Raw genomic sequence first — 12,555 nt, forward strand, 5'->3', positions numbered from 1 at the left:
AGTAGGAGCCCACCACATCTATGATGATACCGGGTTTTGTCACAATTATCGTCACAGAAGTGTCATAAGTATGACAGAAAAAAAAATCGTTCAACCCAAAATGTCACGGATGTGTCTTTTTTTGTAGTGCATGTTGAACCCAATAACTATCATTGCATGATGGATGCCATATTTCTCTACCATGCCTCAAATTTCTTTGAGCGATGCTTATCTTGTGCTAACACTCACATGCACATACACATCATGATGGATGATGTGTACATTTACCATGCACAGACTTTCTTTGGTTCGTGTCTCTTCTGTGTAGGTACCCATGAATACTTGTCAACCTTGCAATCCCATAAGTTAACAAAACGAGCTCTAGAGATCAATGATGACTTGGGATCCCATGGATTGCCTTTCCCACCGCTCTCTTCACACATTTCTTCTACATGGCCCTCACTTGGCTATGGGTTATTGTACATTACATATTCTATGCCCATCTTGCCATGTTCACTTTGCATGATATACTCATCCCTATACCTTTGCCATGCATTTGTGACGCATGCTTTGCATTACACATGATGATTGATTCTAGTACTTGTATGTGTATTTGCAAGCTTGGTGGAGATATCACTTGTTATTGCCATGTTTGCTTCGTGCCCTGTGCCTATGATGATACTATGATCTTGCTTTGTGTTCGTGCTTGCGATATGTCATGTGCATTGCCTATGTCTTTTATTTGCTCACATGACATGATTGCCATGATTTCTTCTAGTATGTTGCATCTTCGCACTACTAGCTTGCACGACTTGATTACTATGATTGCTTGCCTTGTTGCATCACCCATGATTCATAATTGCTCACTTCATGCGGTTGATGACAACCATCTACATGCTTTGCACAGGATTGTTATTGCTTCTTGTCATATATCTCCATGTGTTGCCTCTCTCATGCTAAATGATTTGCCATGTATTCAGTGCAACAATGCTTTTAGTCTTGATAATGAGATTGCCACCATAGCATTCTCGAATATATTTGGAGCTTTTGACATATTTCTCGTGAAGCATGCTTGCCTTAGCTCTTTGCACCATATACCTAGTGTCATTAATATAGCCATTGTTGCATCTTATTATTCATGCACTTGTACTTCTAACGGTTATGTGCAAGAGAAGAGAATCATCATGATGGATGATGTGTTTATCTACCATGCACATACATTCTTTGTTTTGTTGTGTGCATGTGTAGGATACCAGGATTTCGTCTCGACTTCCACTTCACGTGAGTTGACCATTTGAGCTCTTGAGAGTGAACCACCTTCAATCACGACACTTCTACATCGCACTTGCTTGTGTTTCGGCATTGTGAAGAATGCACAAGGACATGCCTTCAAGGTGACATCTTTCTTGAGCATGGATATTGAGGATCATAATACTTGTGTTGCTTGCACCTTGGGACTTATTGGTCATCTTGGACCACTTGATTGCGCACTTGTTAGAGATCTTTCTTTGACTTGCCATTTTCACACTTCCATGCATCATGATATATATGACTTGTGCGTTGCATCCAATTCTTGGATTACTTGCTCCTATCACATGTTTGGTTGCAACAATGTCATTCTTTCACATATGCCATGTCCCATTGATTGTCACATGATTGATTTGATTGCCTCACAAATAATGAACAATTTCTCTTGCTATCGTGTTGAGTACCACTCGATTTTCTCTACACCTTATGCACATTATGCTTGGATTGTCTTGCACTTGATGCATGTGTTTAGACATATCATCTTCTTTGGTGTTGTGAATGATTCTTATGCTTACCATCGACCATTTGTCGAGCGTTGTATTCATGTTTGCTATGATCTTGAGGTAGATGCTTATTCTCTTGACACACATATTTGCATCGCTACCTCCCATTTATATGCTAGTTTCCATGATGTCCTTGATTTTGCTCAATTTGTGTGCTTACATGACATGTCATAATCCCTTGTCACACCATATGCTACACTTGATGACGACACTTGTTTGGTGAATCACCTCTTGAATGCTTGGTTTTGCACTCATGCTAACCGCATTTGTTTTTCCAAGTGTTTGTTGTACTTGTTCCTTTTGAAGGAATCACGACACAGTGCGACATTGGAGAGTGCCCATTTCGAGCTTGAAGACGGTGAGTACTTGGTGGTTGTGCACTTCTACAAGGCAACGCCCTCTCTTTCCCATGGTGATGAAGATCACGATCCGTGGACGGATCTCTCCCAAGGGGGGAGGAGATGATGCGGAGCATCCCTCGCTCATCCCCATGGACTCTACTACAACTCGTCAAGCACCCCGAGGACCAATGACAGCAACACACGCACGCACCATCGAAACCAAGGTTAACTCTTTCCTCTTCGAGTTTCTTTAGGATTCACATGAGAGTCGGGTTCTACCTCAAATGGAAATGTTATGCATTCTTAGGTACTTTGGAGATCGTCACGAGGAAGCACGGAGGAGGAATCACCAAGTTCACCAGATACCCAAGAAGAAGGAGAAGGAAGAAGGACGCGCGAGAAGCACGAAGCGAAGGCGGTCCCGGACCACCCCGGCCCTCCCCTACAGTTGGCGGAGTCCCTCGCTACCCCGGGTGCCCGACCACTCCGGCCCCGGGTGCCTGGCCCTAACCTGGGCACAGCCCCTGCCGGCCCCGGGTGCTCGGCCATGGAGGCCCCGGGTGCCCGCACCCCCTGGGCGCTGCCCCAGCCGGCCCTGGGTGCCCGGCCTTGGAGCCTGGGTGCCCGGCCCCTCCCGCTAGAGTTGCTGCCTTCACCTCCGGGTGCCCGGGCCACCACACCCCGGGTGCCTGGCCCGCCCAGCCGGTCGCCTGCCTAGTCTAGGTGCCCGAGCCTTGGGCCCTCGGGTGCCCGGCCTCTCGCCTCCAGCCTCTCGGCGCCACCCCGGGTGCCCGGGCTTGGAAACCCCAGGTGCCCGGGCCACCTACAGCCGGCCCCTGACCTGTCCGGGTGCCCGGACCCCTTTGCACCGGGTGCCCGAACCACTCCGCGAAGGCCTGCGTGCAAGTTGGGGCTTTTGCCCTTGTAACCCTCTCCCCCTCTATTTCGTCCCTAGACTATATATACGCCTTCCCTAGCTCATTTAGAGGGATAGCAAAGTATTTGATAGACAAAGAGAGATCTTTGCTCATCTTCCTCATGGAGATCATGACCTCCTAAGGGAGAAGATCCACTTATGGATATCAAGCCTCCTCTTGGAGAAGGATCCCCATCATAGGATCATCAAGACCTCTATCCACATAGGATTGGGACGAACTAGTACCTTGTGTCTTTCCTTTGTTATCCTTGGATTCATTGTGACCTCTTGTGTGTTCTTGGATCTAGCATATGTGTGATTGGATCTAGTCAATTTGAGTGTTTCCCCTCTCTTGTGTTCTTTGTGTTCTTCGTGTTCTTGGGGATTTCCCCTCCAATTCGTGAAAGATCTCCATCTAGGGTTCCACCCTACAACATCAGGGTTAACCAAGAATTCTCGGTTTTGTAGGCATGGCTTCATCCGGTTCCATGACGAGGCCACTGTGTGCTAACCAAGAATACATGCCGAACAAGTGGGAGGACGCATCTTTGGACAAGGTGAAGGAGAAACATGTAAACATCCCGCCATGTTGGTGTGGAGATGTTTGTAAGGTGAAGGTGTCCACCGACCGAAAGAAATCATGGACGAAAGGGCGGAGATATTTTGTATGCCCAAACTATGCTTATGATCGTGCACTTCCAACTAACGCCTATGACCAACCACTGGTAAGCTCGAGAAGTCAAATGTTACTCTCAAATGTGTGTGAACACTAACAAAAAATTTGTATGCAGTCACTGCCTCCTCTATGCAAGTACTTCACGTGGATAGATCATGAAGTGCCAGAAGATGTCCAAAGGGACCAATATCAAGATTGTCTTAGGCGGCAACGGCGGTTCGAAGAATCGTTTCTAAGAGGCTTGGAGGATGAGCGTCGTCAGACGGAGAGGATGGAGCGGAAGAAAGAGAGGAGAAGAGGGCATGCCAAGCGAAACTTGCTCGTGAGGAGGAGAGGCCAAGAAAGCTTGCAAAGGCCCGCGAGGCGCAAGAGGAGGACTCATCACGTGACAAGAAGGGGAAATGGCCTCGCTCTACTCAGTAGGGAGTTCGCTTCGGTGCACTTGTCATGAAACCGGATGTATCCATGCGGTATTTGTCATTAACTCATTGGCATAAAATTTGTGTTTGTTCAAATTGCTATGATGCTCAAGTTATTGTAAGTGTTGTGATGTTCTGGTGAATTGAAATTGCCGTCAACTTTGTGTTAGCAGTAAACAGCAGTGCAATGCCTAGAGCATAGGCGCTGCATTCTACAGTTGTCACGCCCAATATGCGACCCTATCCTAAAGGAACTCGAAGGTCCCACCAAGGATAGAAGTGCATATTGGAGACGTTTTTGCAAGGTGGATATCATTACATCGTACCGTTACATAATAGTTGGGGATACATACAAGAGGCATACAATGCCACATGAATACAACCACATCATACATAAGAGCAACATTCGACTACGGATGAAACACAAATAGAAACTCAAACGAAATCCACCCTACTAGCCCAGGCTACCGACCAAGAACCGATCCCCTGAACGATGAAGCAGAAGAATAACTCAAGACAAGCAAGCATCGCTATCACGTCATGATCATCACATTACCTGTACCTGCAACTGTTGTTGTAGTGATCTGTGAGCCACGAGGACTCAGCAATCCCATTACCATGGGTATCAAGACTAGCAAAGCTTTATGGGTATGGAAAGGATAAGCGGTGAGGTTGCAGCAGCGACTAAGCATGATATGGTGGCTAACTTACGAATACAAGAATACAATGAGAAGCCACGCAAATGGTCGCAAACTAGTAATGATCAAGAAGTGATCCTGAACTACTTATGTTCAAACATAACACCACCGTGTTCTCTTCTCGACCAACTCGAAAAGAGACCATCACGGTTACACACGTGGTTGGGTATTTTAATTCGAATCTGGTGTCAAGTTCTCTACAACCGGACATTAACAAATTTCCATCTGCCACATAATCGCGGGCACAGCTCTCGAAATTTTAAACCCTGCAGGGGTGTCCCAACTTAGCCCATTATAAGCTCATGATCCGCGGAGACAATCCTCCGTCACGGGACATCCGATCAGACTGGGGATCGCGGTGCACAAGACATTTCAACAATGGTAAAACAAAACCAGCAAGACCTCCCAGTGTGCCGACAAATCCCGATAGGATCCGCACGTATCTCGTTCTCAGGGCACCACGGATGAGCGACGCGTACAGGTGCCAAAATAACCCAGGTTGCCCCGGGACGGCCCTACACAGTGCTCTAGTTCGGACCAACACTCAGAGGAGCACTGGCCCGGGGGCTTGATTAAAAATACTAGGGGGCCGGTGAAAATCCCCTATTTAAGTTTTAGTTGTTATTAGGCAAATGGTAAAACCAATGTTGGGCCTTGCTGGAAGAGTTTTATTCAAAGCAAACTGTCAAGAGGGTCCCATACCCCTCACCGTGTTAGGGATGCAAAATCAAGGAACATAACACCGGTATGACGGAAACTAGGGCGACAAGAGTGAAAAAAAACACCAGGCATAAGGCCGAGCCTTCCACCCTTTACCAAGTATATAGATGCATTAATTAAATAAGAGATATTGTGTTATCCCAACATAGTCCTGTTCCAACATGGAGCAATCTTCAACTTCACCAGCAACTAACAACGCTATGAGAGGGGCTGAGCAAAGCGGTAACATAGCCAAACAACGGTTGGCTAGGAAGGGTGAAAAAGGTTAGAGGTTGACATGGCAATTTGGGAGGCTTGATAAACAAGTGGTAGGAAGCGCGACATAGCAATAGCATCGAAACAACTAGCATAGCAATGATAGCAGTGAGATCCAGGGTAACGGTCATCTTGCCTGAAATCCCGCTAGGAAGAAGAACGCGTCCATGAAGAAGACAAACGGGCGAAGACGAAGCAAGCGTAGTCGAACGAATCCTCACGGTCGCAACGAAACAGGAACTATCGAGAAGAAGCATAACCGGAAAGAAGCAAATCACACGGTAAACACACAATACATAAACAAGGCATGATGCACAACCAAGTATAATGCATGACAAGGTTAAAAGTTGTTAACATGGCAAGAGGTGAAGCATAATAAAACTACCTATCTAGGCAAGTTTAAATGGGGCCGGAACAACGAACAACAAAATCGGAAAATCCCCATATGCATATTTTAAAAATTGGTACTGTTCTATCCTAAACCATATTTTAAAGTTGTTAAACAGAAAAATAAAGTGCACCAAGTTAATCTATGCATTTTTCTGCCCCATTTACATATAAAGAATATTTAATTCCGAGCTACGGTTATTTAATTATGAAAGAAATCATTTTAGCATGGCATTTATGCAAATAAATGCAAACAACAATTCTAAACATTTTTAACATGGATGAAGGTTGCATTATACTAACATATAAGGTGGGTGGGCTACCCACTCACACGATGCTCCCCCGATTTGGGCTCTTCCTGGTCGTCCGATCGGGTGGTTTTGGGTCAACTGACAAGCCACAGCCGTTGGTTTCTTACTGCAGTTTTCACTTTGTTGTTAATTTCTATGGCCTATGACTGGTGGGTTCGCTAAGCAACGCTATTGGCTGGGTGAGCCGTTGGCTGCGTGCGAACAGGCTCTCCACGCGCGCCGTGCGTCGTGGGTGCAGTGTCAACGCTTGGTGGGAATAGATGGCCTGACGTTTGCACAGCTGCCGCTATCTTTATGCACAATGACAGGTGGTCCGCATTGAATACTGGTCCCACAAGTCTATCGTGCGGGTTGTTTTCTTTCGGGTGAGGATCCGTTCGTTGTGTCCCATCTGGGATTGGCTAGAGGGGAGTGAGGGGATGGACTGACAGAGACACACCCGCCCCACGCACTATGACGGGTGGGCCTCTTTGGCTGTTGGTCCCACACGACGGTAGGTGGTTTTTTTGGTCCACGTGCCCATTGGTTGGGTCATCCAGCGAGAGATAAAATGGTGTCACGCCGTGCGCGACGTGCGTCCCATACCCTTGTCCCACTCTGCGTGCTGTCAGTCCCCAGTCCCCGCACAAACCCGGTCTCTTTCTCCCAATCCCCGCCGAGCTTGTTCCTCCGGCCACCGCGCAAGGAGCCCCGTCGGTTAAGCCTGCAATTAGCATGGCACTCACGTGACCATGGATGGGCTATGAAGGAGGAGGAGCCATGATATGGATCTGGCGGCCACTTGAAGCCTCCGCCTGCGGCGTCATACCGTTGCCGGGGTGCCGCGCAAGAGGTCAGGGTCCGCCGCCACCGCGAACCAGGGGACGCCCATTGGCAACCCTTCGTGCAGGAAGCCGATGTGGAGCATGGCGTCAACAAGTCGCCAGGAGGAGCCCCATACGCCAGCCGAGCGAGCACCGGTTGCGAGGTCGGCCTCGCTGCTCCATCCCAGCAGGCCGGCCGAGCTGCTCCCCTCCCCCCACACCGTCCTACCGGACCTCCCCTGCTCGTCCACCCCAGCGAGAAGACCCCACCTCCTCAACCGTTGGTCGTGGGTGGAGAAGAGGCTGTGGGGTGAGCAGCTCCTCGGCGTCGGACAGAGACGATGGAGGTGAACAGCGGCGGCGGCTGACGAGAGAGGATGGAGGAGAAGGGGAGGGGTGCTGCGTCGTGGATCCAAGTACACTTTTTTATCGGAGGGAGTATAACATATTACCTTTGTGCTCTTCGAATTTTAGTATACACTTGCGAAACAAACATGTCATTAATATCAGTGCCTAAGAATCATTTGTTTTGGATTCTAATTTGTTCAGCAGAGGGCGATCAATATAGAAGAGATATATACACAAATTTCCCTAGGTGCAGCATCTTCTACTGTCCAAGCCTCCAAGGTAATTCTCAAGAATTTGTGTGCTTGCTTGTCCAAAATGCATATGGTCCAACTTGGTTCGTTTTGATGGGTTCTGAATTTACTCCAATTTGGTCACTTTTCAAATTCAGTTAGATAGCATTGTCTTCTCCCTGAGCAGCAAAATGAAGGTCACCAATGCTGTGCGGTAGGCTAAAGGACGCCTGCCTCTGTGCCCCTCCCCAAACTACATGGTCTGCTTCAGCTTGCATGTTGCCACTTCCTCTATTCTCATTGCTTTTCTTTGATTAGTGTAATGATCCACACTGAACGTGTATGAAAATGTTTTTGCTGGGGCATTTTTGCACCAAGCCAATTGGTCTGCTTTGTTGGAACAATTGATTGATAGTATCTTCATTGGAAGTTATGCCAGGAGCATGCATTGGGTGGTATATTTTCGCCATTGTTCGCGCCGCCGAAGCTTGGCTGGGAAAGTTTATGCCCTTTATGTATATTAATGTTTAGCTAAAGACATGGATCTCTTGATTTTGTGGAGATGCAAAGCAGCTCCGTAGGTAGAGGTATGTAATTAGTCAGTACATTTTTAAACTATTAGTTCATCTTCTAAAAAAATATTAATGTACAGGTAGTGTATCTAAAGTTAGGATCTTTCTACATTGCACAACCAAGTTTCCAGCCTAAAAATATTTTATCTAAAATGTTATTAGTTTCCAATGTCCTGCTTGATGTTACATGGTGTTCAAGAAAGAATTATGGGCCATTTTGTCATGAAGCATGAGAATGATAATATCAACTCAGTTGGGGATAAGCAAAAATTAAATAAATACTCCCTCCGTAAACTAATATAAGAGCGTTTAGATTACTAAAGTAGTGATCTAAATGCTCTTATATTAATTTACAGAGGGAGTACATGAGATGTGATTAATGAAATAGGAAAATGTCCTCTTCTCTCGATTATGCATCTATGGAATAAAGATTAGTGTAGATTAGTGTAGATGGTCATTTAGATTACTAAAGTAGTGATCTAAATGCTCTTATATTAATTTACAGAGGGAGTACATGAGATGTGATTAATGAAATAGGAAAATGTCCTCTTCTCTCGATTATGCATCTATGAAATAAAGATTAGTGTAGATGGTCATTGTACATCTGAAGGGAAACTTTACTGGTCATGTTCTTCCCCCTTTTCAGTTCACATGATCAGTGCATCCTCTTTATACTATGTAGTGCTAGGCTACAAATTGGTTTTCTCTTTACTGCTCCAGCTGGATTATATCTCAAACTTCCCTTGTTCCTATGCTGAGATTCTCCTAGCCAGTGGCAAAGGTACATACTGCCTCTTCTTCTTTTTCCTTTGCATTTTTCTTCGATTGGAAGGAGTGGATTACTGCCGCCAATTTCTTGGATGAAATGAAGAGATGCAAGATATGTATGTTGTCATGTCAGTTATTTTGTTTTGCAACAAAATGGATAGTTCATGTATTCCCCACCGAGCAAGATTTATGTCTAAACTTATGTCTGTGCTTCAGAGATTTTCTTATTATGTTTCAATTCAAGAGACTTGTGTCATAGAGGCGATGAACAGGTGGTGCTTATTTTGCATTTGTTGATTAGGGAATTTTGATGAAGCAATGTTTTTTTGGAATAGCTGATGAGTGCTCACTTCTACTGTTCCCCAAAAGACTATTAATGATTTTTCCAGTGCTACACATTGCATGTTTGCCACAAGCTTAGAAAATCTTCGTCTTAGTTTGCTAAATGTTCTTTCTTACCAAACTAGCTTCAGGATGAATAGCAGGTTTATTAACCATTTGATCTTGTTTGTGCATAGCAGGTTTGCTGCTAAGTCTATTTAAGTATTTTTTTGCATGATTATCCTATGGAGCCATGATGCTGAACCAATGAATTTAGAGAAAATTTAGTATGTTTATGGATCACTACATGTTCTGTTGGAACAAGGTGAGATCCTTTTTCCAGTAACCATTTGAACACGTGTCATGCTTTTCGAACATAACTGAACATCTGGAGCAGCCATGGTGTACTGGTGTTTATATTTTTGAATTGCAAGTCAGCATCTCTATGTTTCATTGGCTATTATAATTATGTACTCCCTTGTTAGAAAGTTAGAAGGATTTCTTATTGTGAGTGTAATCCTTGGTAGCTAAAACCTTTTGTTGTTTGATAAGAATATTTGTTTCTTATAGTTGATTGCATAATAGGTGCCTTGTCGCCACCTCCAGTCTTTTGAATGTAATTATTTGAAATGTTCTTTGTCATATTGCTTATGAATAGATACAGGGCTATATTTTTTATGTACTATACTATCAAGTGTGGATAAAAACTACTTTGATCCTCCCTTTGGTTTCTCCATCATGGATGCATATATGCATTTATTGTTCATGTCGCATAATAATGATTGAATTAGTTTTTACACCTTTTAACCTTAGTTCAAAATTATGGCTCTACAGGTGTACATAACCAGTAAATTGTGTTTTTTTGTATGTGTGGAAACCTTGGTGTTGGACGAATATAATCAGTGTTGTGGTGACACATTCTGGTGCCGCCGAAATTTGGCACTCTGACAGTTACCATTTCTTTTGTCGTGTTCTATCAGCTGCCAAGTAAAGTACTACAAAAAGTGATTTCGGTTAATTCTTGTGCTAAAAAGCATCATTCTTTCATGTTTTATCCATTGCTTCCTAAAAACAACATGGTCACTTTACTTTACAAACACCTTTGCTGCACTATAGCTTTGCTTTAATTTATTGATAATGGCTCTCTGTTATTAGGAACATACTTTAAAACATGCTTTTGAGTGTCAGCCTCTGTCAGGTTATTTGTTTTCAAATTTTCATGTTTGCTTAGTTGCTGCCTGCTACACTATACTGATTGAATATAATACATATGTTGGTTCTGCATAGGGCATTTCCTTCCAGAGGAAAGGGTGTGGCAGTTCAGCTACCATTTCCTTGTCTAAAAAGCTGCAGGCAAAATCGCCTATCAGTTTGAAATAAGTATTTGTCTATTGATATTAAACTTCACAATCGGTAGTGGTATCTTTAGGAAAAAATAGTGGCAGATATGTTGGACATTTCTTTTCCAGTGTAGGAATGATATTTTTGCATGAGTCCTCAAAACATATTATTTAGTTGCTTTAACAGATAAAGATGCATTTTGTGCATGAATTGTGATGCTCTTGCTTTCACGAGAATGTGCTTCAACACTTTATTATTGTTCCAGATACTAATTTCTTGTCATCTTTTGTAGAATGTCCAAGAGACGCGATGTGGGCACAGAAATTGCAGCTGCTCTCAAAGCACATGCAAGATGTTACAATATTATTCCCTATCTTGATTTGTATATGGCACCCATGAAATTTGAGATCTTTTCTAATGTTTGACCAATAGATAATCAAACAATATAAAGTTTTGGTGAAATATGACCCACATCAAATTGGAAATGAGAGGATGTGATTTGGTGCTAATTTTCCACTTTCAGTTGATGGCCTTTGTTGTGGTTGCACCATGGTCTATGGGGAACAGGAATGAACACCTCTGCTACAACCGAGTATGTAGAGTTCAACTAAGCCATAATGAGTGTGGAGGTTTATTTTATCTATGTTTGTACCCATGCAAATCTTGAATTGTTTACTTTGATGGTCTATCGATTGTCAGAATATAGTATGTTGTGTTCAACATGCTCACAAAATTGTATAGAAGCTTTAGTGTTCAACATTATTGACTGTCTATGTCAAATTCAGATTAACTCTATGGACTAGCTCATTCAAGTATTACAGTTTGTTTTCTGGATTCCGTTTTTGTTCTTGTAAAAGTAGTCATACGCCCATCTTCAGATAGTGATCTTAATGAAACATTGCATTTTTTCATACAAGTCGTTGGTACAATTTGCACGCAGATAAATTTGTATCACTATCTATTTTATCAGTTAAAAACACCAACATGTTGTTTGAGGTGCATGTATTGGTTGTAACGAAGATGGGCGTATGACGATGCAATGCTGACCATGGAGCACGGCTTCAGGATATGTATCGCAACTTAAGAGACTTACACATTGCCGCTTGCTCCTACCACCATGCAAGTGGTCGATGCTTTAGGCCCCGTTTTATAGCTTGGTATTTTTGAAGTATTCTAAGAATAGGACAGTTTTTTGGATTACCATGGTTTTAATTACAACGAGGTGTTTGGCTGCCATTAGAAACAATGGTTTTAAAACTGCATTATTGGGTAAACTGTGGTTTTTTCTATGTATAAAAAAAAGAACTCCTGACCTATTTTTAAAAGAGTAGCTGAAATAAAGGTACTACCGTTGTTATCTTCTTCCCCGATGTGCTAATAAATCGCTCGATCTAGCCGCTGGTAACTGCAGACGGTGTCACGACCCATCCTCATATGCGACCGGAGGGGAGCACCGCGCCGCTGCTACCTGTGCGCCACGGAGGTCACCCTCATATGGGACCGGAGGGGACCACTGCGCCGCTGCTACCTGCTTCAGTTCATATGAACGTGAATGGCAAGGGCTAGCTAACCTACCGAGCTAGATTAACGCAATGGGAACAGTTGACAACCGGCCAGCTGCGTGTCTTTGCATTGCTACCACAACGGCTAGCTAGATGC

At 44.0% G+C, this 12,555-nt stretch overlaps 1 long non-coding RNA gene across 4 annotated transcripts; it reads left to right on the top strand.

Annotated features, from left to right (window-relative positions):
• The first annotated feature begins 7,090 nt into the window (after nucleotides 1-7,090).
• LOC123119931 (uncharacterized) lies at nucleotides 7,091-11,799 on the top strand. Of its 4 annotated transcripts, none has more exons than XR_006459105.1 (3): nucleotides 7,091-9,247; nucleotides 9,756-9,880; nucleotides 11,189-11,726. It is a non-coding gene; the product is annotated as an uncharacterized lncRNA (long non-coding RNA). The 4 variants fall into 4 exon arrangements; XR_006459110.1 differs by having other exon boundaries at nucleotides 7,091-8,481; nucleotides 9,113-9,247; nucleotides 9,756-11,726; XR_006459095.1 differs by having other exon boundaries at nucleotides 7,091-10,542; nucleotides 11,189-11,799.
• Nucleotides 11,800-12,555: the final 756 nt, after the last annotated feature.

Source organism: Triticum aestivum, chromosome 1B (genome assembly GCF_018294505.1).
Source record: "Triticum aestivum cultivar Chinese Spring chromosome 1B, IWGSC CS RefSeq v2.1, whole genome shotgun sequence".
Lineage (NCBI taxonomy): Eukaryota > Viridiplantae > Streptophyta > Magnoliopsida > Poales > Poaceae > Triticum > Triticum aestivum.